Raw genomic sequence first — 24,194 nt, 5'->3', positions numbered from 1 at the left:
CACCTTTGCGCATGCGCAGTCGGTGGGCGGGGTTAGGCTCCAGCCGAGCGCGGAGCCTGGGCCTCATCAGCCCTGCTGGGCGGGGGAGGACGCTTCCCCTTTGAGTGTTGCTGGCATGCCCGGGGCATATCCGCGCCGGCCTGTCCGCCTGCCGTTTTGGAAGAGGCCGGGTCGCCGCTTGTCCGTGGCTTACAGGGGCTGCCCTCCCCTGACAGTGACCCCGCCCCTCCTACTAGGGCGTGTTCGGGCGCAGGTCCGGGCTCTGGGGCTGTGAGTGCAGGAGCAGGGTGCAGGTGTGCCCCGGCAGGAAGATTTGCCATTCCCCCGAGGGGGAATAGGGTCCCGATTCCCCATGGGGGTAGAGTTGCCCTACCCCCAAGGGGGCTGAGGGTCCCCGAACCACCACCCCCCCGCTCACCCGCGCCCCCTGCCGGCGGCCTTGAGAACTGCACCCTTGCGCATGCGCAGACGGGAGGGCGGGGTCGGCTGGGCCCGGGGGCAGAGCCTGGGCCTCATCAGACCTGCTGGGCCAGGTGAGGCCGCTTCCACTTTGAGTGGTCCTGGCCTGCCCGGGGCTTTCTGCGCCGGCCTTTCCGCCTGCAGTGTAGGAAGAAGCTGCGGTCGCCCCTTGTCCGAGGCTTACAGGGGGTGCCCTCCCCTGAGAGAGACCCCGCCCCTCCGTCTAGGGCCTGTTCGTGCGAGGGGCCGTCCCCTCGGGGTGTGAGTGTTAGAGGAGGGTGCAGGTGTCCTCTTGGGGGAAGATTGACCATTCCCCCGAGGGGGATAGGGTCTCGATTCCCCATGGGCGTTTGGGTGCCCCTAAGCCCAAGGGGGCTGAGGGTCCCCGAACCACACCCCCGCTCTCCAGCCACCCTCCCGGCGGCCCGGGAACTGCACCTTTGCGCATGCGCAGTCGGTGGGCGGGGTTAGGCTCCAGCCGAGCGCGGAGCCTGGGCCTCATCAGCCCTGCTGGGCGGGGGAGGACGCTTCCCCTTTGAGTGTTGCTGGCTTGCCCGGGGCATATCCCTGCCGGCCTGTCCGCCTGCCGTTTTGGAAGAGGCCGGGTCGCCGCTTGTCCGTGGCTTACAGGGGCTGCCCTCCCCTGACAGTGACCCCGCCCCTCCTACTAGGGCGTGTTCGGGCGCACGGCCGGGCTCTGGGGCTGTGAGTGCAGGAGCAGGGTGCAGGTGTGCCCCGGCAGGAAGATTTGCCATTCCCCCGAGAGGGAAGAGGGTCCCGATTCCCCATGGGGGTAGAGTTGCCCTACCCCCAAGGGGGCTGAGGGTCCCCGAACCACCACCCCCCCGCTCACCCGCGCCCCCTGCCGGCGGCCTTGAGAACTGCACCCTTGCGCATGCGCAGACGGGAGGGGGGGTCAGGCTGGGGCCGGGGGCGGAGCCTGGGCCTCATCAGCCCTGCTGGGCCAGGTGAGGCCGCTTCCATTTTGAGTGGTCCTGGCCTGCCCGGGGCTTTCTGCGCCGGCCTTTCCGCCTGCAGTGCTGGAAGAGGCCGCGGTCGCCCCTTGTCCGAGGCTTACAGGGGGTGCCCTCCCCTGAGAGAGACCCCGCCCCTCCGTCTAGGGCCTGTTCGTGCGAGGGGCCGTCCCCTCGGGGTGTGAGTGTTAGAGGAGGGTGCAGGTGTCCTCTAGGGGGAAGATTGACCATTCCCCCGAGGGGGATAGGGTCTCGATTCCCCATGGGCGTTTGGGTGCCCCTAAGCCCAAAGGGGCTGAGGGTCCCCGAACCAAACCCCCGCTCTCCAGCCACCCTCCCGGCGGCCCGCAACTGCACCTTTGCGCATGCGCAGTCGGTGGGCGGGGTTAGGCTCCAGCCGAGCGCGGAGCCTGGGCCTCATCAGCCCTGCTGGGCGGGGGAGGACGCTTCCCCTTTGAGTGTTGCTGGCTTGCCCGGGGCATATCCGCGCCGGCCTGTCCGCCTGCCGTTTTGGAAGAGGCCGGGTCGCCGCTTGTCCGTGGCTTACAGGGGCTGCCCTCCCCTGACAGTGACCCCGCCCCTCCTACTAGGGCGTGTTCGGGCGCACGGCCGGGCTCTGGGGCTGTGAGTGCAGGAGCAGGGTGCAGGTGTGCCCCGGCAGGAAGATTTGCCATTACCCCGAGGGGGAAGAGGGTCCCGATTCCCCATGGGGGTAGAGTTGCCCTACCCCCAAGGGGGCTGAGGGTCCCCAAACCACCACCCCCCCGCTCACCCGCGCCCCCTGCCGGCGGCCTTGAGAACTGCACCCTTGCGCATGCGCAGACGGGAGGGCGGGGTCAGGCTGCGCCCGGGGGCGGAGCCTGGGCCTCATCAGCCCTGCTGGGCCAGGTGAGGCCGCTTCCACTTTGAGTGGTCCTGGCCTGCCCGGGGCTTTCTGCGCCGGCCTTTCCGCCTGCAGTGCTGGAAGAGGCCGCGGTCGCCCCTTGTCCGAGGCTTACAGGGGGTGCCCTCCCCTGAGAGAGACCCCGCCCCTCCATCTAGGGCCTGTTCGTGCGAGGGGCCGTCCTCTCGGGGTGTGAGAGTTAGAGGAGGGTGCAGGTGTCCTCTAGGGGGAAGATTGACCATTCCCCCGAGGGGGATAGGGTCTCGATTCCCCATGGGCGTTTGGGTGCCCCTAAGCCCAAGGGGGCTGAGGGTCCCCGAACCACACCCCCGCTCTCCAGCCACCCTCCCGGCGGCCCGGGAACTGCACCTTTGCGCATGCGCAGTCGGTGGGCGGGGTTAGGCTCCAGCCGAGCGCGGAGCCTGGGCCTCATCAGCCCTGCTGGGCGGGGGAGGACGCTTCCCCTTTGAGTGTTGCTGGCTTGCCCGGGGCATATCCGCGCCGGCCTGTCCGCCTGCCGTTTTGGAAGAGGCCGGGTCGCCGCTTGTCCGTGGCTTACAGGGGCTGCCCTCCCCTGACAGTGACCCCGTCCCTCCTACTAGGGCGTGTTCGGGCGCACGGCCGGGCTCTGGGGCTGTGAGTGCAGGAGCAGGGTGCAGGTGTGCCCCGGCAGGAAGATTTGCCATTCCCCCGAGGGGGAAGAGGGTCCCGATTCCCCATGGGGGTAGAGTTGCCCTACCCCCAAGGGGGCTGAGGGTCCCCGAACCACCACCCCCCCGCTAACCCGCGCCCCCTGCCGGCGGCCTTGAGAACTGCACCCTTGCGCATGCGCAGACGGGAGGGCGGGGTCAGGCTGGGCCCGGGGGCGGAGCCTGGGCCTCATCAGCCCTGCTGGGCCAGGTGAGGCCGCTTCCACTTTGAGTGGTCCTGGCCTGCCCGGGGCTTTCTGCGCCGGCCTTTCCGCCTGCAGTGCTGGAAGAGGCCGCGGTCGCCCCTTGTCCGAGGCTTACAGGGGGTGCCCTCCCCTGAGAGAGACCCCGCCCCTCCGTCTACGGCCTGTTCGTGCGAGGGGCCGTCCCCTCGGGGTGTGAGTGTTAGAGGAGGGTGCAGGTGTCCTCTAGGGGGACGATTGACCATTCCCCCGAGGGGGATAGGGTCTCGAATCCCCATGGGCGTTTGGGTGCCCCTAAGCCCAAGGGGGCTGAGGGTCCCCGAACCACACCCCCGCTCTCCAGCCACCCTCCCGGCGGCCCGGGAACTGCACCTTTGCGCATGCGCAGTCGGTGGGCAGGGTTAGGCTCCAGCCGAGCGCGGAGCCTGGGCCTCATCAGCCCTACTGGGCGGGGGAGGACGCTTCCCCTTTGAGTGTTGCTGGCTTGCCCGGGGCATATCCGAGCCGGCCTGTCCGCTGCCGTTTTGGAAGAAGCCGGGTCGCCGCTTGTCCGTGGCTTACAGGGGCTGCCCTCCCCTGACAGTGACCCCGCCCCTCCTACTAGGGCGTGTTCGGGCGCACGGCCGGGCTCTGGGGCTGTGAGTGCAGGAGCAGGGTGCAGGTGTGCCCCGGCAGGAAGATTTGCCATTCCCCCGAGGGGGAAGAGGGTCCCGAATCCCCATGGGGGTAGGGTTGCCCTACCCCCAAGGGGGCTGAGGGTCCCCGAACCACCACCCCCCCGCTAACCCGCGCCCCCTGCCGGCGGCCTTGAGAACTGCACCCTTGCGCATGCGCAGACGGGAGGGCGGGGTCAGGCTGTGCCCGGGGGCGGAGCCTGGGCCTCATCAGCCCTGCTGGGCCAGGTGAGGCCGCTTCCACTTTGAGTGGTCCTGGCCTGCCCGGGGCTTTCTGCGCCGGCCTTTCCGCCTGCAGTGCTGGAAGAGGCCGCAGTCGCCCCTTGTCCGAGGCTTACAGGGGGTGCCCTCCCCTGAGAGAGACCCCGCCCCTCCGTCTACGGCCTGTTCGTGCGAGGGGCCGTCCCCTCGGGGTGTGAGTGTTAGAGGAGGGTGCAGGTGTCCTCTAGGGGGACGATTGACCATTCCCCCGAGGGGGATAGGGTCTCGATTCCCCATGGGCGTTTGGGTGCCCCTAAGCCCAAGGGGGCTGAGGGTCCCCGAACCACACCCTCGCTCTCCAGCCACCCTCCCGGCGGCCCGGGAACTGCACCTTTGCGCATGCGCAGTCGGTGTTCAGGGTTAGGCTCCAGCCGAGCGCGGAGCCTGGGCCTCATCAGCCCTGCTGGGCGGGGGAGGACGCTTCCCCTTTGAGTGTTGCTGGCTTGCCCGGGGCATATCCGCGCCTGCCTGTCCGCCTGCCGTTTTGGAAGAAGCCGGGTCGCCGCTTGTCCGTGGCTTACAGGGGCTGCCCTCCCCTGACAGTGACCCCGCCCCTCCTACTAGGGCGTGTTCGGGCGCAGGGCCGGGCTCTGGGGCTGTGAGTGCAGGAGCAGGGTGCAGGTGTGCCCCGGCAGGAAGATTTGCCATTCCCCCGAGGGGGAAGAGGGTCCCGATTCCCCATGGGGGTAGAGTTGCCCTACCCCCAAGGGGGCTGAGGGTCCCCGAACAACCACCCCCCCGCTCACCCGCGCCCCCTGCCGGCGGCCTTGAGAACTGCACCCTTGCGCATGCGCAGACGGGAGGGCGGGGTCAGGCTGGGCCCGGGGGCGGAGGCTGGGCCTCATCAGCGCTGCTGGGCCAGGTGAGGCCGCTTCCACTTTGAGTGGTCCTGGCCTGCCCGGGGCTTTCTGCGCCGGCCTTTCCGCCTGCAGTGCTGGAAGAGGCCGCGGTCGCCCCTTGTCCGAGGCTTACAGGGGGTGCCCTCCCCTGAGAGAGACCCCGCCCCTCCGTCTAGGGCCTGTTCGTGCGAGGGGCCGTCCCCTCGGGGTGTGAGTGTTAGAGGAGGGTGCAGGTGTCCTCTAGGGGGAAGATTGACCATTCCCCGGAGGGGGATAGGGTCTCGATTCCCCATGGGCGTTTGGGTGCCCCTAAGCCCAAGGGGGCTGAGGGTCCCCGAACCACACCCCCGCTCTCCAGCCACCCTCCCGGCGGCCCGGGAACTGCACCTTTGCGCATGCGCAGTCGGTGGGCGGGGTTAGGCTCCAGCCGAGCGCGGAAGGCTGGGCCTCATCAGCCCTGCTGGGCGGGGGAGGACGCTTCCCCTTTGAGTGTTGCTGGCTTGCCCGGGGCATATCCGCGCCGGCCTGTCCGCCTGCCGTTTTGGAAGAGGCCGGGTCGCCGCTTGTCCGTGGCTTACAGGGGCTGCCCTCCCCTGACAGTGACCCCGCCCCTCCTACTAGGGCGTGTTCGGGCGCACGGCCGGGCTCTGGGGCTGTGAGTGCAGGAGCAGGGTGCAGGTGTGCCCCGGCAGGAAGATTTGCCATTCCCCCGAGGGGGAAGAGGGTCCCGAATCCCCATGGGGGTAGAGTTGCCCTACCCGCAAGGGGGCTGAGGGTCCCCGAACCACCACCCCCCCGCTAACCCGCGCCCCCTGCCGGCGGCCTTGAGAACTGCACCCTTGCGCATGCGCAGACGGGAGGGCGGGGTCAGGCTGGGCCCGGGGGCGGAGCCCGGGCCTCATCAGCCCTGCTGGGCCAGGTGAGGCCGCTTCCACTTTGAGTGGTCCTGGCCTGCCCGGGGCTTTCTGCGCCGGCCTTTCCGCCTGCAGTGCTGGAAGAGGCCGCGGTCGCCCCTTGTCCGAGGCGTACAGGGGGTGCCCTCCCCTGAGAGAGACCCCGCCCCTCGGTCTAGGGCCTGTTCGTGCGAGGGGCCGTCCCCTCGGGGTGTGAGTGTTAGAGGAGGGTGCAGGTGTCCTCTAGGGGGACGATTGACCATTCCCCCGAGGGGGATAGGGTCTCGATTCCCCATGGGCGTTTGGGTGCCCCTAAGCCCAAGGGGGCTGAGGGTCCCCGAACCACACCCCCGCTCTCCAGCCACCCTCCCGGCGGCCCGGGAACTGCACCTTTGCGCATGCGCAGTCGGTGGGCAGGGTTAGGCTCCAGCCGAGCGCGGAGCCTGGGCCTCATCAGCCCTGCTGGGCGGGGGAGGACGCTTCCCCTTTGAGTGTTGCTGGCTTGCCCGGGGCATATCCGCGCCGGCCTGTCCGCCTGCCGTTTTGGAAGAAGCCGGGTCGCCGCTTGTCCGTGGCTTACAGGGGCTGCCCTCCCCTGACAGTGACCCCGCCCCTCCTACTAGGGCGTGTTCGGGCGCAGGGCCGGGCTCTGGGGCTGTGAGTGCAGGAGCAGGGTGCAGGTGTGCCCCGGCAGGAAGATTTGCCATTCCCCCGAGGGGGAAGAGGGTCCCGATTCCCCATGGGGGTAGAGTTGCCCTACCCCCAAGGGGGCTAAGGGTCCCCGAACCACCACCCCCCCGCTCACCCGCGCCCCCTGCCGGCGGCCTTGAGAACTGCACCCTTGCGCATGCGCAGACGGGAGGGCGGGGTCAGGCTGGGCCCGGGGGCGGAGCCTGGGCCTCATCAGCGCTGCTGGGCCAGGTGAGGCCGCTTCCACTTTGAGTGGTCCTGGCCTGCCCGGGGCTTTCTGCGCCGGCCTTTCCGCCTGCAGTGCTGGAAGAGGCCGCGGTCGCCCCTTGTCCGAGGCTTACAGGGGGTGCCCTCCCCTGAGAGAGACCCCGCCCCTCCGTCTAGGGCCTGTTCGTGCGAGGGGCCGTCCCCTCGGGGTGTGAGTGTTAGAGGAGGGTGCAGGTGTCCTCTAGGGGGAAGATTGACCATTCCCCGGAGGGGGATAGGGTCTCGATTCCCCATGGGCGTTTGGGTGCCCCTAAGCCCAAGGGGGCTGAGGGTCCCCGAACCACACCCCCGCTCTCCAGCCACCCTCCCGGCGGCCCGGGAACTGCACCTTTGCGCATGCGCAGTCGGTGGGCGGGGTTAGGCTCCAGCCGAGCGCGGAGCCTGGGCCTCATCAGCCCTGCTGGGCGGGGGAGGACGCTTCCCCTTTGAGTGTTGCTGGCTTGCCCGGGGCATATCCGCGCCGGCCTGTCCGCCTGCCGTTTTGGAAGAGGCCGGGTCGCCGCTTGTCCGTGGCTTACAGGGGCTGCCCTCCCCTGACAGTGACCCCGCCCCTCCTACTAGGGCGTGTTCGGGCGCACGGCCGGGCTCTGGGGCTGTGAGTGCAGGAGCAGGGTGCAGGTGTGCCCCGGCAGGAAGATTTGCCATTCCCCCGAGGGGGAAGAGGGTCCCGAATCCCCATGGGGGTAGAGTTGCCCTACCCGCAAGGGGGCTGAGGGTCCCCGAACCACCACCCCCCCGCTAACCCGCGCCCCCTGCCGGCGGCCTTGAGAACTGCACCCTTGCGCATGCGCAGACGGGAGGGCGGGGTCAGGCTGGGCCCGGGGGCGGAGCCCGGGCCTCATCAGCCCTGCTGGGCCAGGTGAGGCCGCTTCCACTTTGAGTGGTCCTGGCCTGCCCGGGGCTTTCTGCGCCGGCCTTTCCGCCTGCAGTGCTGGAAGAGGCCGCGGTCGCCCCTTGTCCGAGGCGTACAGGGGGTGCCCTCCCCTGAGAGAGACCCCGCCCCTCGGTCTAGGGCCTGTTCGTGCGAGGGGCCGTCCCCTCGGGGTGTGAGTGTTAGAGGAGGGTGCAGGTGTCCTCTAGGGGGACGATTGACCATTCCCCCGAGGGGGATAGGGTCTCGATTCCCCATGGGCGTTTGGGTGCCCCTAAGCCCAACGGGGCTGAGGGTCCCCGAACCACACCCCCGCTCTCCAGCCACCCTCCCGGCGGCCCGGGAACTGCACCTTTGCGCATGCGCAGTCGGTGGGCAGGGTTAGGCTCCAGCCGAGCGCGGAGCCTGGGCCTCATCAGCCCTGCTGGGCGGGGGAGGACGCTTCCCCTTTGAGTGTTGCTGGCTTGCCCGGGGCATATCCGCGCCGGCCTGTCCGCCTGCCGTTTTGGAAGAAGCCGGGTCGCCGCTTGTCCGTGGCTTACAGGGGCTGCCCTCCCCTGACAGTGACCCCGCCCCTCCTACTAGGGCGTGTTCGGGCGCAGGGCCGGGCTCTGGGGCTGTGAGTGCAGGAGCAGGGTGCAGGTGTGCCCCGGCAGGAAGATTTGCCATTCCCCCGAGGGGGAAGAGGGTCCCGATTCCCCATGGGGGTAGAGTTGCCCTACCCCCAAGGGGGCTGAGGGTCCCCGAACCACCACCCCCCCGCTCACCCGCGCCCCCTGCCGGCGGCCTTGAGAACTGCACCCTTGCTCATGCGCAGACGGGAGGGCGGGGTCAGGCTGGGCCCGGGGGCGGAGCCTGGGCCTCATCAGCCCTGCTGGGCCAGGTGAGGCCGCTTCCACTTTGAGTGGTCCTGGCCTGCCCGGGTTTTCTGCGCCGGCCTTTCCGCCTGCAGTGCTGGAAGAGGCCGCGGTCGCCCCTTGTCCGAGGCTTACAGGGGGTGCCCTCCCCTGAGAGAGACCCCGCCCCTCCGTCTAGGGCCTGTTCGTGCGAGGGGCCGTCCCCTCGGGGTGTGAGTGTTAGAGGAGGGTGCAGGTGTCCTCTAGGGGGAAGATTGACCATTCCCCCGAGGGGGATAGGGTCTCGATTCCCCATGGGCTTTTGGGTGCCCCTAAGCCCAAGGGGGCTGAGGGTCCCCGAACCACACCCCCGCTCTCCAGCCACCCTCCCGGCGGCCCTGGAACTGCACCTTTGCGCATGCGCAGTCGGTGTGCGGGGTTAGGCTCCAGCCGAGCGCGGAGCCTGGGCCTCATCAGCCCTGCTGGGCGGGGGAGGACGCTTCCCCTTTGAGTGTTGCCTGCTTGCCCGGGGCATATCCGCGCCGGCCTGTCCGCCTGCCGTTTTGGAAGAGGCCGGGTCGCCGCTTGTCCGTGGCTTACAGGGGCTGCCCTCCCCTGACAGTGACCCCGCCCCTCCTACTAGGGCGTGTTCGGGCGCAGGGCCGGGCTCTGGGGCTGTGAGTGCAGGAGCAGGGTGCAGGTGTGCCCCGGCAGGAAGATTTGCCATTCCCCCGAGGGGGAAGAGGGTCCCGAATCCCCATGGGGGTAGAGTTGCCCTACCCCCAAGGGGGCTGAGGGTCCCCGAACCACCACCCCCCCGCTAACCCGCGCCCCCTGCCGGCGGCCTTGAGAACTGCACCCTTGCGCATGCGCAGACGGGAGGGCGGGGTCAGGCTGGGCCCGGGGGCGGAGCCTGGGACTCATCAGCCCTGCTGGGCCAGGTGAGGCCGCTTCCACTTTGAGTGGTCCTGGCCTGCCCGGGGCTTTCTGCGCCGGTCTTTCCGCCTGCAGTGCTGGAAGAGGCCGCGGTCGCCCCTTGTCCGAGGCTTACAGGGGGTGCCCTCCCCTGAGAGAGACCCCGCCCCTCCGTCTAGGGCCTGTTCGTGCGAGGGGCCGTCCCCTCGGGGTGTGAGTGTTAGAGGAGGGTGCAGGTGTCCTCTAGGGGGAAGATTGACCATTCCCCCGAGGGGGATAGGGTCTCGATTCCCCATGGGCGTTTGGGTGCCCCTAAGCCCAAGGGGGCTGAGGGTCCCCGAACCACAACCCCGCTCTCCAGCCACCCTCCCGGCGGCCCGGGAACTGCACCTTTGCGCATGCGCAGTCGGTGGGCAGGGTTAGGCTCCAGCCGAGCGCGGAGCCTAGGCCTCATCAGCCCTGCTGGGCGGGGGAGGACGCTTCCCCTTTGAGTGTTGCTGGCTTGCCCGGGGCATTTCCGCGCCGGCCTGTCCGCCTGCCGTTTTGGAAGAAGCCGGGTCGCCGCTTGTCCGTGGCTTACAGGGGCTGCCCTCCCCTGACAGTGACCCCGCCCCTCCTACTAGGGCGTGTTCGGGCGCACGGCCGGGCTCTGGGGCTGTGAGTGCAGGAGCAGGGTGCAGGTGTGCCCCGTCAGGAAGATTTGCCATTCACCCGAGGGGGAAGAGGGTCCCGATTCCCCATGGGGGTAGAGTTGCCCTACCCCCAAGGGGGCTGAGGGTCCCCGAACCACCACCCCCCCGCTCACCCGCGCCCCCTGCCGGCGGCCTTGAGAACTGCACCCTTGCGCATGCGCAGACGGGAGGGCGGGGTCAGGCTGGGCCCGGGGGCGGAGCCTGGGCCTCATCAGCCCTGCTGGGCCAGGTGAGGCCGCTTCCACTTTGAGTGGTCCTGGCCTGCCCGGGGCTTTCTGCGCCGGCCTTTCCGCCTGCAGTGCTGGAAGAGGCCGCGTCGCCCCTTGTCCGAGGCGTACAGGGGGTGCCCTCCCCTGAGAGAGACCCCGCCCCTCCGTCTAGGGCCTGTTCGTGCGAGGGGCCGTCCCCTCGGGGTGTGAGTGTTAGAGGAGGGTGCAGGTGTCCTCTAGGGGGAAGATTGACCATTCCCCCGAGGGGGATAGGGTCTCGATTCCCCATGGGCGTTTGGGTGCCCCTAAGCCCAAGGGGGCTGAGGGTCCCCGAACCACACCCCCGCTCTCCAGCCACCCTCCCGGCGGCCCGGGAACTGCACCTTTGCGCATGCGCAGTCGGTGGGCGGGGTTAGGCTCCAGCCGAGCGCGGAGCCTGGGCCTCATCAGCCCTGCTGGGCGGGGGAGGACGCTTCCCCTTTGAGTGTTGCCGGCTTGCCCGGGGCATATCCGCGCCGGCCTGTCCGCCTGCCGTTTTGGAAGAGGCCGGGTCGCCGCTTGTCCGTGGCTTTCAGGGGCTGCCCTCCCCTGACAGTGACCCCGCCCCTCCTACTAGGGCGTGTTCGGGCGCAGGGCCGGGCTCTGGGGCTGTGAGTGCAGGAGCAGGGTGCAGGTGTGCCCCGGCAGGAAGATTTGCCATTCCCCCGAGGGGGAAGAGGGTCCCGATTCCCCATGGGGGTAGAGTTGCCCTACCCCCAAGGGCGCTGAGGGTCCCCGAACCACCACCCCCCCGCTCACCCGCGCCCCCTGCCGGCGGCCTTGAGAACTGCACCCTTGCGCATGCGCAGACGGGAGGGCGGGGTCAGGCTGGGCCCGGGGGCGGAGCCTGGGCCTCATCAGCGCTGCTGGGCCAGGTGAGGCCGCTTCCACTTTGAGTGGTCCTGGCCTGCCCGGGGCTTTCTGCGCCGGCCTTTCCGCCTGCAGTGCTGGAAGAGGCCGCGGTCGCCCCTTGTCCGAGGCTTACAGGGGGTGCCCTCCCCTGAGAGAGACCCCGCCCCTCCGTCTAGGGCCTGTTCGTGCGAGGGGCCGTCCCCTCGGGGTGTGAGTGTTAGAGGAGGGTGCAGGTGTCCTCTAGGGGGAAGATTGACCATTCCCCGGAGGGGGATAGGGTCTCGATTCCCCATGGGCGTTTGGGTGCCCCTAAGCCCAAGGGGGCTGAGGGTCCCCGAACCACACCCCCGCTCTCCAGCCACCCTCCCGGCGGCCCGGGAACTGCACCTTTGCGCATGCGCAGTCGGTGGGCGGGGTTAGGCTCCAGCCGAGCGCGGAGCCTGGGCCTCATCAGCCCTGCTGGGCGGGGGAGGACGCTTCCCCTTTGAGTGTTGCTGGCTTGCCCGGGGCATATCCGCGCCGGCCTGTCCGCCTGCCGTTTTGGAAGAGGCCGGGTCGCCGCTTGTCCGTGGCTTACAGGGGCTGCCCTCCCCTGACAGTGACCCCGCCCCTCCTACTAGGGCGTGTTCGGGCGCACGGCCGGGCTCTGGGGCTGTGAGTGCAGGAGCAGGGTGCAGGTGTGCCCCGGCAGGAAGATTTGCCATTCCCCCGAGGGGGAAGAGGGTCCCGAATCCCCATGGGGGTAGAGTTGCCCTACCCGCAAGGGGGCTGAGGGTCCCCGAACCACCACCCCCCCGCTAACCCGCGCCCCCTGCCGGCGGCCTTGAGAACTGCACCCTTGCGCATGCGCAGACGGGAGGGCGGGGTCAGGCTGGGCCCGGGGGCGGAGCCCGGGCCTCATCAGCCCTGCTGGGCCAGGTGAGGCCGCTTCCACTTTGAGTGGTCCTGGCCTGCCCGGGGCTTTCTGCGCCGGCCTTTCCGCCTGCAGTGCTGGAAGAGGCCGCGGTCGCCCCTTGTCCGAGGCGTACAGGGGGTGCCCTCCCCTGAGAGAGACCCCGCCCCTCGGTCTAGGGCCTGTTCGTGCGAGGGGCCGTCCCCTCGGGGTGTGAGTGTTAGAGGAGGGTGCAGGTGTCCTCTAGGGGGACGATTGACCATTCCCCCGAGGGGGATAGGGTCTCGATTCCCCATGGGCGTTTGGGTGCCCCTAAGCCCAAGGGGGCTGAGGGTCCCCGAACCACACCCCCGCTCTCCAGCCACCCTCCCGGCGGCCCGGGAACTGCACCTTTGCGCATGCGCAGTCGGTGGGCAGGGTTAGGCTCCAGCCGAGCGCGGAGCCTGGGCCTCATCAGCCCTGCTGGGCGGGGGAGGACGCTTCCCCTTTGAGTGTTGCTGGCTTGCCCGGGGCATATCCGCGCCGGCCTGTCCGCCTGCCGTTTTGGAAGAAGCCGGGTCGCCGCTTGTCCGTGGCTTACAGGGGCTGCCCTCCCCTGACAGTGACCCCGCCCCTCCTACTAGGGCGTGTTCGGGCGCAGGGCCGGGCTCTGGGGCTGTGAGTGCAGGAGCAGGGTGCAGGTGTGCCCCGGCAGGAAGATTTGCCATTCCCCCGAGGGGGAAGAGGGTCCCGATTCCCCATGGGGGTAGAGTTGCCCTACCCCCAAGGGGGCTAAGGGTCCCCGAACCACCACCCCCCCGCTCACCCGCGCCCCCTGCCGGCGGCCTTGAGAACTGCACCCTTGCGCATGCGCAGACGGGAGGGCGGGGTCAGGCTGGGCCCGGGGGCGGAGCCTGGGCCTCATCAGCGCTGCTGGGCCAGGTGAGGCCGCTTCCACTTTGAGTGGTCCTGGCCTGCCCGGGGCTTTCTGCGCCGGCCTTTCCGCCTGCAGTGCTGGAAGAGGCCGCGGTCGCCCCTTGTCCGAGGCTTACAGGGGGTGCCCTCCCCTGAGAGAGACCCCGCCCCTCCGTCTAGGGCCTGTTCGTGCGAGGGGCCGTCCCCTCGGGGTGTGAGTGTTAGAGGAGGGTGCAGGTGTCCTCTAGGGGGAAGATTGACCATTCCCCGGAGGGGGATAGGGTCTCGATTCCCCATGGGCGTTTGGGTGCCCCTAAGCCCAAGGGGGCTGAGGGTCCCCGAACCACACCCCCGCTCTCCAGCCACCCTCCCGGCGGCCCGGGAACTGCACCTTTGCGCATGCGCAGTCGGTGGGCGGGGTTAGGCTCCAGCCGAGCGCGGAGCCTGGGCCTCATCAGCCCTGCTGGGCGGGGGAGGACGCTTCCCCTTTGAGTGTTGCTGGCTTGCCCGGGGCATATCCGCGCCGGCCTGTCCGCCTGCCGTTTTGGAAGAGGCCGGGTCGCCGCTTGTCCGTGGCTTACAGGGGCTGCCCTCCCCTGACAGTGACCCCGCCCCTCCTACTAGGGCGTGTTCGGGCGCACGGCCGGGCTCTGGGGCTGTGAGTGCAGGAGCAGGGTGCAGGTGTGCCCCGGCAGGAAGATTTGCCATTCCCCCGAGGGGGAAGAGGGTCCCGAATCCCCATGGGGGTAGAGTTGCCCTACCCGCAAGGGGGCTGAGGGTCCCCGAACCACCACCCCCCCGCTAACCCGCGCCCCCTGCCGGCGGCCTTGAGAACTGCACCCTTGCGCATGCGCAGACGGGAGGGCGGGGTCAGGCTGGGCCCGGGGGCGGAGCCCGGGCCTCATCAGCCCTGCTGGGCCAGGTGAGGCCGCTTCCACTTTGAGTGGTCCTGGCCTGCCCGGGGCTTTCTGCGCCGGCCTTTCCGCCTGCAGTGCTGGAAGAGGCCGCGGTCGCCCCTTGTCCGAGGCGTACAGGGGGTGCCCTCCCCTGAGAGAGACCCCGCCCCTCGGTCTAGGGCCTGTTCGTGCGAGGGGCCGTCCCCTCGGGGTGTGAGTGTTAGAGGAGGGTGCAGGTGTCCTCTAGGGGGACGATTGACCATTCCCCCGAGGGGGATAGGGTCTCGATTCCCCATGGGCGTTTGGGTGCCCCTAAGCCCAACGGGGCTGAGGGTCCCCGAACCACACCCCCGCTCTCCAGCCACCCTCCCGGCGGCCCGGGAACTGCACCTTTGCGCATGCGCAGTCGGTGGGCAGGGTTAGGCTCCAGCCGAGCGCGGAGCCTGGGCCTCATCAGCCCTGCTGGGCGGGGGAGGACGCTTCCCCTTTGAGTGTTGCTGGCTTGCCCGGGGCATATCCGCGCCGGCCTGTCCGCCTGCCGTTTTGGAAGAAGCCGGGTCGCCGCTTGTCCGTGGCTTACAGGGGCTGCCCTCCCCTGACAGTGACCCCGCCCCTCCTACTAGGGCGTGTTCGGGCGCAGGGCCGGGCTCTGGGGCTGTGAGTGCAGGAGCAGGGTGCAGGTGTGCCCCGGCAGGAAGATTTGCCATTCCCCCGAGGGGGAAGAGGGTCCCGATTCCCCATGGGGGTAGAGTTGCCCTACCCCCAAGGGGGCTGAGGGTCCCCGAACCACCACCCCCCCGCTCACCCGCGCCCCCTGCCGGCGGCCTTGAGAACTGCACCCTTGCTCATGCGCAGACGGGAGGGCGGGGTCAGGCTGGGCCCGGGGGCGGAGCCTGGGCCTCATCAGCCCTGCTGGGCCAGGTGAGGCCGCTTCCACTTTGAGTGGTCCTGGCCTGCCCGGGTTTTCTGCGCCGGCCTTTCCGCCTGCAGTGCTGGAAGAGGCCGCGGTCGCCCCTTGTCCGAGGCTTACAGGGGGTGCCCTCCCCTGAGAGAGACCCCGCCCCTCCGTCTAGGGCCTGTTCGTGCGAGGGGCCGTCCCCTCGGGGTGTGAGTGTTAGAGGAGGGTGCAGGTGTCCTCTAGGGGGAAGATTGACCATTCCCCCGAGGGGGATAGGGTCTCGATTCCCCATGGGCTTTTGGGTGCCCCTAAGCCCAAGGGGGCTGAGGGTCCCCGAACCACACCCCCGCTCTCCAGCCACCCTCCCGGCGGCCCTGGAACTGCACCTTTGCGCATGCGCAGTCGGTGTGCGGGGTTAGGCTCCAGCCGAGCGCGGAGCCTGGGCCTCATCAGCCCTGCTGGGCGGGGGAGGACGCTTCCCCTTTGAGTGTTGCCTGCTTGCCCGGGGCATATCCGCGCCGGCCTGTCCGCCTGCCGTTTTGGAAGAGGCCGGGTCGCCGCTTGTCCGTGGCTTACAGGGGCTGCCCTCCCCTGACAGTGACCCCGCCCCTCCTACTAGGGCGTGTTCGGGCGCAGGGCCGGGCTCTGGGGCTGTGAGTGCAGGAGCAGGGTGCAGGTGTGCCCCGGCAGGAAGATTTGCCATTCCCCCGAGGGGGAAGAGGGTCCCGAATCCCCATGGGGGTAGAGTTGCCCTACCCCCAAGGGGGCTGAGGGTCCCCGAACCACCACCCCCCCGCTAACCCGCGCCCCCTGCCGGCGGCCTTGAGAACTGCACCCTTGCGCATGCGCAGACGGGAGGGCGGGGTCAGGCTGGGCCCGGGGGCGGAGCCTGGGCCTCATCAGCCCTGCTGGGCCAGGTGAGGCCGCTTCCACTTTGAGTGGTCCTGGCCTGCCCGGGGCTTTCTGCGCCGGTCTTTCCGCCTGCAGTGCTGGAAGAGGCCGCGGTCGCCCCTTGTCCGAGGCTTACAGGGGGTGCCCTCCCCTGAGAGAGACCCCGCCCCTCCGTCTAGGGCCTGTTCGTGCGAGGGGCCGTCCCCTCGGGGTGTGAGTGTTAGAGGAGGGTGCAGGTGTCCTCTAGGGGGAAGATTGACCATTCCCCCGAGGGGGATAGGGTCTCGATTCCCCATGGGCGTTTGGGTGCCCCTAAGCCCAAGGGGGCTGAGGGTCCCCGAACCACAACCCCGCTCTCCAGCCACCCTCCCGGCGGCCCGGGAACTGCACCTTTGCGCATGCGCAGTCGGTGGGCAGGGTTAGGCTCCAGCCGAGCGCGGAGCCTAGGCCTCATCAGCCCTGCTGGGCGGGGGAGGACGCTTCCCCTTTGAGTGTTGCTGGCTTGCCCGGGGCATTTCCGCGCCGGCCTGTCCGCCTGCCGTTTTGGAAGAAGCCGGGTCGCCGCTTGTCCGTGGCTTACAGGGGCTGCCCTCCCCTGACAGTGACCCCGCCCCTCCTACTAGGGCGTGTTCGGGCGCACGGCCGGGCTCTGGGGCTGTGAGTGCAGGAGCAGGGTGCAGGTGTGCCCCGGCAGGAAGATTTGCCATTCACCCGAGGGGGAAGAGGGTCCCGATTCCCCATGGGGGTAGAGTTGCCCTACCCCCAAGGGGGCTGAGGGTCCCCGAACCACCACCCCCCCGCTCACCCGCGCCCCCTGCCGGCGGCCTTGAGAACTGCACCCTTGCGCATGCGCAGACGGGAGGGCGGGGTCAGGCTGGGCCCGGGGGCGGAGCCTGGGCCTCATCAGCCCTGCTGGGCCAGGTGAGGCCGCTTCCACTTTGAGTGGTCCTGGCCTGCCCGGGGCTTTCTGCGCCGACCTTTCCGCCTGCAGTGCTGGAAGAGGCCGCGTCGCCCCTTGTCCGAGGCGTACAGGGGGTGCCCTCCCCTGAGAGAGACCCCGCCCCTCCGTCTAGGGCCTGTTCGTGCGAGGGGCCGTCCCCTCGGGGTGTGAGTGTTAGAGGAGGGTGCAGGTGTCCTCTAGGGGGAAGATTGACCATTCCCCCGAGGGGGATAGGGTCTCGATTCCCCATGGGCGTTTGGGTGCCCCTAAGCCCAAGGGGGCTGAGGGTCCCCGAACCACACCCCCGCTCTCCAGCCACCCTCCCGGCGGCCCGGGAACTGCACCTTTGCGCATGCGCAGTCGGTGGGCGGGGTTAGGCTCCAGCCGAGCGCGGAGCCTGGGCCTCATCAGCCCTGCTGGGCGGGGGAGGACGCTTCCCCTTTGAGTGTTGCCGGCTTGCCCGGGGCATATCCGCGCCGGCCTGTCCGCCTGCCGTTTTGGAAGAGGCCGGGTCGCCGCTTGTCCGTGGCTTTCAGGGGCTGCCCTCCCCTGACAGTGACCCCGCCCCTCCTACTAGGGCGTGTTCGGGCGCAGGGCCGGGCTCTGGGGCTGTGAGTGCAGGAGCAGGGTGCAGGTGTGCCCCGGCAGGAAGATTTGCCATTCCCCCGAGGGGGAAGAGGGTCCCGATTCCCCATGGGGGTAGAGTTGCCCTACCCCCAAGGGCGCTGAGGGTCCCCGAACCACCACCCCCCCGCTCACCCGCGCCCCCTGCCTGCGGCCTTGAGAACTGCACCCTTGCGCATGCGCAGACGGGAGGGCGGGGTCAGGCTGGGCCCGGGGGCGGAGCCTGGGCCTCATCAGCCCTGCTGGGCCAGGTGAGGCCGCTTCCACTTTGAGTGGTCCTGGCCTGCCTGGGGCTTTCTGCGCTGGCCTTTCCGCCTGCAGTGCTGGAAGAGGCCGCGGTCGCCCCTTGTCCGAGGCTTACAGGGGGTGCCCTCCCCTGAGAGAGATCCCGCCCCTCCGTCTAGGGCCTGTTCGTGCGAGGGGCCGTCCCCTCGGGGTGTGAGTGTTAGAGGAGGGTGCAGGTGTCCTCTAGGGGGAAGATTGACCATTCCCCCGAGGGGGATAGGGTCTCGATTCCCCATGGGCGTTTGGGTGCCCCTAAGCCCAAGGGGGCTGAGGGTCCCCGAACCAAACCCCCGCTCTCCAGCCACCCTCCCGGCGGCCCGGGAACTGCACCTTTGCGCATGCGCAGTCGGTGGGCGGGGTTAGGCTCCAGCCGAGCGCGGAGCCTGGGCCTCATCAGCCCTGCTGGGCGGGGGAGGACGCTTCCCCACTGAGTGTTGCCGGCTTGCCCGGGGCATATCCGCGCCGGAATTTCTGCCTGCCGTTTTGGAAGAGGCCGGGTCGCCGCTTGTCCGTGGCTTACAGGGGCTGCCCTCCCCTGACAGTGACCCCGCCCCTCCTACTAGGGCGTGTTCGGGCGCAGGGCCGGGCTCTGGGGCTGTGAGTGCAGGAGCAGGGTGCAGGTGTGCCCCGGCAGGAAGATTTGCCATTCCCCCGAGGGGGTAGAGGGTCCCGATTCCCCATGGGGGTAGAGTTGCCCTACCCCCAAGGGGGCTGAGGGTCCCCGAACCACCACCCCCCCGCTCACCCGCGCCCCCTGCCGGCGGCCTTGAGAACTGCACCCTTGCGCATGCGCAGACGGGAGGGCGGGGTCAGGCTGGGCCCGGGGGCGGAGCCTGGGCCTCATCAGCCCTGCTGGGCCAGGTGAGGCCGCTTCCACTTTGAGTGGTCCTGGCCTGCCCGGGGCTTTCTGCGCCGGCCTTTCCGCCTGCAGTGCTGGAAGAGGCCGCGGTCGCCCCTTGTCCGAGGCTTACAGGGGGTGCCCTCCCCTGAGAGAGACCCCGCCCCTCCGTCTAGGGCCTGTTCGTGCGAGGGGCCGTCCCCTCGGGGTGTGAGTGTTAGAGGAGGGTGCAGGTGTCCTCTAGGGGGAAGATTGACCATTCCCCCGAGGGGGATAGGGTCTCGATTCCCCATGGGCGTTTGGGTGCCCCTAAGCCCAAGGGGGCTGAGGGTCCCCGAACCACACCCCCGCTCTCCAGCCACCCTCCCGGCGGCCCGGGAACTGCACCTTTGCGCATGCGCAGTCGGTGGGCGGGGTTAGGCTCCAGCCGAGCGCGGAGCCTGGGCCTCATCAGCCCTGCTGGGCGGGGGAGGACGCTTCCCCTTTGAGTGTTGCCGGCTTGCCCGGGGCATATCCGCGCCGGCCTGTCCGCCTGCCGTTTTGGAAGAGGCCGGGTCGCCGCTTGTCCGTGGCTTACAGGGGCTGCCCTCCCCTGACAGTGACCCCGCCCCTCCTACTAGGGCGTGTTCGGGCGCAGGGCCGGGCTCTGGGGCTGTGAGTGCAGGAGCAGGGTGCAGGTGTGCCCCGGCAGGAAGATTTGCCATTCCCCCGAGGGGGAAGAGGGTCCCGATTCCCCATGGGGGTAGAGTTGCCCTACCCCCATGGGGGCTGAGGGTCCCCGAACCACCACCCCCCCGCTCACCCGCGCCCCCTGCCGGCGGCCTTGAGAACTGCACCCTTGCGCATGCGCAGACGGGAGGGCGGGGTCAGGCTGGGCCCGGGGGCGGAGCCTGGGCCTCATCAGCCCTGCTGGGCCAGGTGAGGCCGCTTCCACTTTGAGTGGTCCTGGCCTGCCCGGGGCTTTCTGCGCCGGCCTTTCCGCCTGCAGTGCTGGAAGAGGCCGCGGTCGCCCCTTGTCCGAGGCGTACAGGGGGTGCCCTCCCCTGAGAGAGACCCCGCCCCTCCGTCTAGGGCCTGTTCGTGCGAGGGGCCGTCCCCTCGGGGTGTGAGTGTTAGAGGAGGGTGCAGGTGTCCTCTAGGGGGAAGATTGACCATTCCCCCGAGGGGGATAGGGTCTCGATTCCCCATGGGCGTTTGGGTGCCCCTAAGCCCAAGGGGGCTGAGGGTCCCCGAACCACACCCCCGCTCTCCAGCCACCCTCCCGGCGGCCCGGGAACTGCACCTTTGCGCATGCGCAGTCGGTGGGCGGGGTTAGGCTCCAGCCGAGCGCGGAGCCTGGGCCTCATCAGCCCTGCTGGGCGGGGGAGGACGCTTCCCCTTTGAGTGTTGCCGGCTTGCCCGGGGCATATCCGCGCCGGCCTGTCCGCCTGCCGTTTTGGAAGAGACCGGGTCGCCGCTTGTCCGTGGCTTACAGGGGCTGCCCTCCCCTGACAGTGACCCCGCCCCTCCTACTAGGGCGTGTTCGGGCGCAGGGCCGGGCTCTGGGGCTGTGAGTGCAGGAGCAGGGTGCAGGTGTGCCCCGGCAGGAAGATTTGCCATTCCCCCGAGGGGGAAGAGGGTCCCGATTCCCCATGGGGGTAGAGTTGCCCTACCCCCAAGGGGGCTGAGGGTTCCCGAACCACCACCCCCCCGCTCACCCGCGCCCCCTGCCGGCGGCCTTGAGAACTGCACCCTTGCGCATGCGCAGACGGGAGGGCGGGGTCAGGCTGGGCCCGGGGGCGGAGCCTGGGCTTCATCAGCCCTGCTGGGCCAGGTGAGGCCGCTTCCACTTTGAGTGGTCCTGGCCTGCCCAGGGCTTTCTGCGCCGGCCTTTCCGCCTGCAGTGCTGGAAGAGGCCGCGGTCGCCCCTTGTCCGAGGCGTACAGGGGGTGCCCTCCCCTGAGAGAGACCCCGCCCCTCCGTCTAGGGCCTGTTCGTGCGAGGGGCCGTCCCCTCGGGGTGTGAGTGTTAGAGGAGGGTGCAGGTGTCCTCTAGGGGGAAGATTGACCATTCCCCCGAGGGGGATAGGGTCTCGATTCCCCATGGGCGTTTGGGTGCCCCTAAGCCCAAGGGGGCTGAGGGTCCCCGAACCACACCCCCGCTCTCCAGCCACCCTCCCGGCGGCCCGGGTACTGCACCTTTGCGCATGCGCAGTCGGTGGGCGGTGTTAGGCTCCAGCCGAGCGCGGAGCCTGGGCCTCATCAGCCCTGCTGGGCGGGGGAGGACGCTTCCCCTTTGAGTGTTGCCGGCTTGCCCGGGGCATATCCGCGCCGGCCTGTCCGCCTGCCGTTTTGGAAGAGGCCGGGTCGCCGCTTGTCCGTGGCTTACAGGGGCTGCCCTCCCCTGACAGTGACCCCGCCCCTTCTACTAGGGCGTGTTCGGGCGCAGGGCCGGGCTCTGGGGCTGTGAGTGCAGGAGCAGGGTGCAGGTGTGCCCCGGCAGGAAGATTTGCCATTCCCCCGAGGGGGAAGAGGGTCCCGATTCCCCATGGGGGTAGAGTTGCCCTACCCCCAAGGGGGCTGAGGGTCCCCGAACCACCACCCCCCCGCTCACCCGCGCCCCCTGCCGGCGGCCTTGAGAACTGCACCCTTGCGCATGTGCAGACGGGAGGGCGGGGTCAGGCTGGGCCCGGGGGCGGAGCCTGGGCCTCATCAGCCCTGCTGGGCCAGGTGAGGCCGCTTCCACTTTGAGTGGTCCTGGCCTGCCCGGGGCTTTCTGCGCCGGCCTTTCCGCCTGCAGTGCTGGAAGAGGCCGCGGTCGCCCCTTGTCCGAGGCTTACAGGGGGTGCCCTCCCCTGAGAGAGACCCCGCCCCTCCGTCTAGGGCCTGTTCGTGCGAGGGGCCGTCCCCTCGGGGTGTGAGTGTTAGAGGAGGGTGCAGGTGTCCTCTAGGGGGAAGATTGACCATTCCCCCGAGGGGGATAGGGTCTCGATTCCCCATGGGCGTTTGGGTGCCCCTAAGCCCAAGGGGGCTGAGGGTCCCCGAACCACACCCCCGCTCTCCAGCCACCCTCCCGGCGGCCCGGGAACTGCACCTTTGCCCATGCGCAGTCGGTGGGCGGGGTTAGGCTCCAGCCGAGCGCGGAGCCTGGGCCTCATCAGCCCTGCTGGGCGGGGGAGGACGCTTCCCCTTTGAGTGTTGCTGGCTTGCCCGGGGCATATCCGCGCCGGCCTGTCCGCCTGCCGTTTTGGAAGAGGCCGGGTCGCCGCTTGTCCGTGGCTTACAGGGGCTGCCCTCCCCTGACAGCGACCCCGCCCCTCCTACTAGGGCGTGTTCGGGCGCAGGGCCGGGCTCTGGGGCTGTGAGTGCAGGAGCAGGGTGCAGGTGTGCCCCGGCAGGAAGATTTGCCATTCCCCCGAGGGGGAAGAGGGTCCCGATTCCCCATGGGGGTAGAGTTGCCCTACCCCCAAGGGGGCTGAGGGTCCCCGAACCACCACCCCCCCGCTCACCCGCGCCCCCTGCCGGCGGCCTTGAGAACTGCACCCTTGCGCATGCGCAGACGGGAGGGCGGGGTCAGGCTGGGCCCGGGGGCGGAGCCTGGGCCTCATCAGCCCTGCTGGGCCAGGTGAGGCCGCTTCCACTTTGAGTGGTCCTGGCCTGCCTGGGGCTTTCTGCGCCGGCCTTTCCGCCTGCAGTGCTGGAAGAGGCCGCGGTCGCCCCTTGTCCGAGGCTTACAGGGGGTGCCCTCCCCTGAGAGAGACCCCGCCCCTCCGTCTAGGGCCTGTTCGTGCGAGGGGCCGTCCCCTCGTGGTGTGAGTGTTAGAGGAGGGTGCAGGTGTCCTCTAGGGGGAAGATTGACCATTCCCCCGCGGGGGATAGGGTCTCGATTCCCCATGGGCGTTTGGGTGCCCCTAAGCCCAAGGGGGCTGAGGGTCCCCGAACCACACCCCCGCTCTCCAGCCACCCTCCCGGCGGCCCGGGTACTGCACCTTTGCGCATGCGCAGTCGGTGGGCGGTGTTAGGCTCCAGCCGAGCGCGGAGCCTGGGCCTTATCAGCCCTGCTGGGCGGGGGAGGACGCTTCCCCTTTGAGTGTTGCCGGCTTGCCCGGGGCATATCCGCGCCGGCCTGTCCGCCTGCCGTTTTGGAAGAGGCCGGGTCGCCGCTTGTCCGTGGCTTACAGGGGCTGCCCTCCCCTGACAGTGACCCCGCCCCTCCTACTAGGGCGTGTTCGGGCGCAGGGCCGGGCTCTGGGGCTGTGAGTGCAGGAGCAGGGTGCAGGTGTGCCCCGGCAGGAAGATTTGCCATTCCCCCGAGGGGGAAGAGGGTCCCGATTCCCCATGGGGGTAGAGTTGCCCTACCCCCAAGGGGGCTGAGGGTCCCCGAACCACCACCCCCCCGCTCACCCGCGCCCCCTGCCGGCGGCCTTGAGAACTGCACCCTTGCGCATGCGCAGACGGGAGGGCGGGGTCAGGCTGGGCCCGGGGGCGGAGCCTGGGCCTCATCAGCCCTGCTGGGCCAGGTGAGGCCGCTTCCAATTTGAGTGTTCCTGGCCTGCCCGGGGCTTTCTGCGCCGGCCTTTCCGCCTGCAGTGCTGGAAGAGGCCGCGGTCGCCCCTTGTCCGAGGCTTACAGGGGGTGCCCTCCCCTGAGAGAGACCCCGCCCCTCCGTCTAGGGCCTGTTCGTGCGAGGGGCCGTCCCCTCGGGGTGTGAGTGTTAGAGGAGGGTGCAGGTGTCCTCTAGGGGGAAGATTGACCATTCCCCCGAGGGGGATAGGGTCTCGATTCCCCATGGGCGTTTGGGTGCCCCTAAGCCCAAGGGGGCTGAGGGTCCCCGAACCACACCCCCGCTCTCCAGCCACCCTCCCGGCGGCCCGGGAACTGCACCTTTGCGCATGCGCAGTCGGTGGGCGGGGTTAGGCTCCAGCCGAGCGCGGAGCCTGGGCCTCATCAGCCCTGCTGGGCGGGGGAGGACGCTTCCCCTTTGAGTGTTGCTGGCTTGCCCGGGGCATATCCGCGCCGGCCTGTCCGCCTGCCGTTTTGGAAGAGGCCGGGTCGCCGCTTGTCCGTGGCTTACAGGGGCTGCCCTCCCCTGACAGTGACCCCGCCCCTCCTACTAGGGCGTGTTCGGGCGCAGGGCCGGGCTCTGGGGCTGTGAGTGCAGGAGCAGGGTGCAGGTGTGCCCCGGCAGGAAGATTTGCCATTCCCCCGAGGGGGATGAGGGTCCCGATTCCCCATGGGGGTAGAGTTGCCCTACCCCCAAGGGGGCTGAGGGTCCCCGAACCACCACCCCCCCGATCACCCGCGCCCCCTGCCGGCGGCCTTGAGAACTGCACCCTTGCGCATGCGCAGACGGGAGGGCGGGGTCAGGCTGGGCCCGGGGGCGGAGCCTGGGCCTCATCAGCCCTGCTGGGCCAGGTGAGGCCGCTTCCACTTTGAGTGGTCCTGGCCTGCCCGGGGCTTTCTGCGCCGGCCTTTCCGCCTGCAGTGCTGGAAGAGGCCGCGGTCGCCCCTTGTCCGAGGCTTACAGGGGGTGCCCTCCCCTGAGAGAGACCCCGCCCCTCCGTCTAGGGCCTGTTCGTGCGAGGGGCCGTCCCCTCGGGGTGTGAGTGTTAGAGGAGGGTGCAGGTGTCCTCTAGGGGGAAGATTGACCATTCCCCCGAGGGGGATAGGGTCTCGATTCCCCATGGGCGTTTGGGTGCCCCTAAGCCCAAGGGGGCTGAGGGTCCCCGAACCACACCCCCGCTCTCCAGCCACCCTCCCGGCGGCCCGGGAACTGCACCTTTGCCCATGCGCAGTCGGTGGGCGGGGTTAG

This window comes from Talpa europaea (assembly GCF_964194135.1).
Source record: "Talpa europaea genome assembly, chromosome: 8".
Lineage (NCBI taxonomy): Eukaryota > Metazoa > Chordata > Mammalia > Eulipotyphla > Talpidae > Talpa > Talpa europaea.
Note: the sequence above shows the minus strand (reverse complement) of the source record.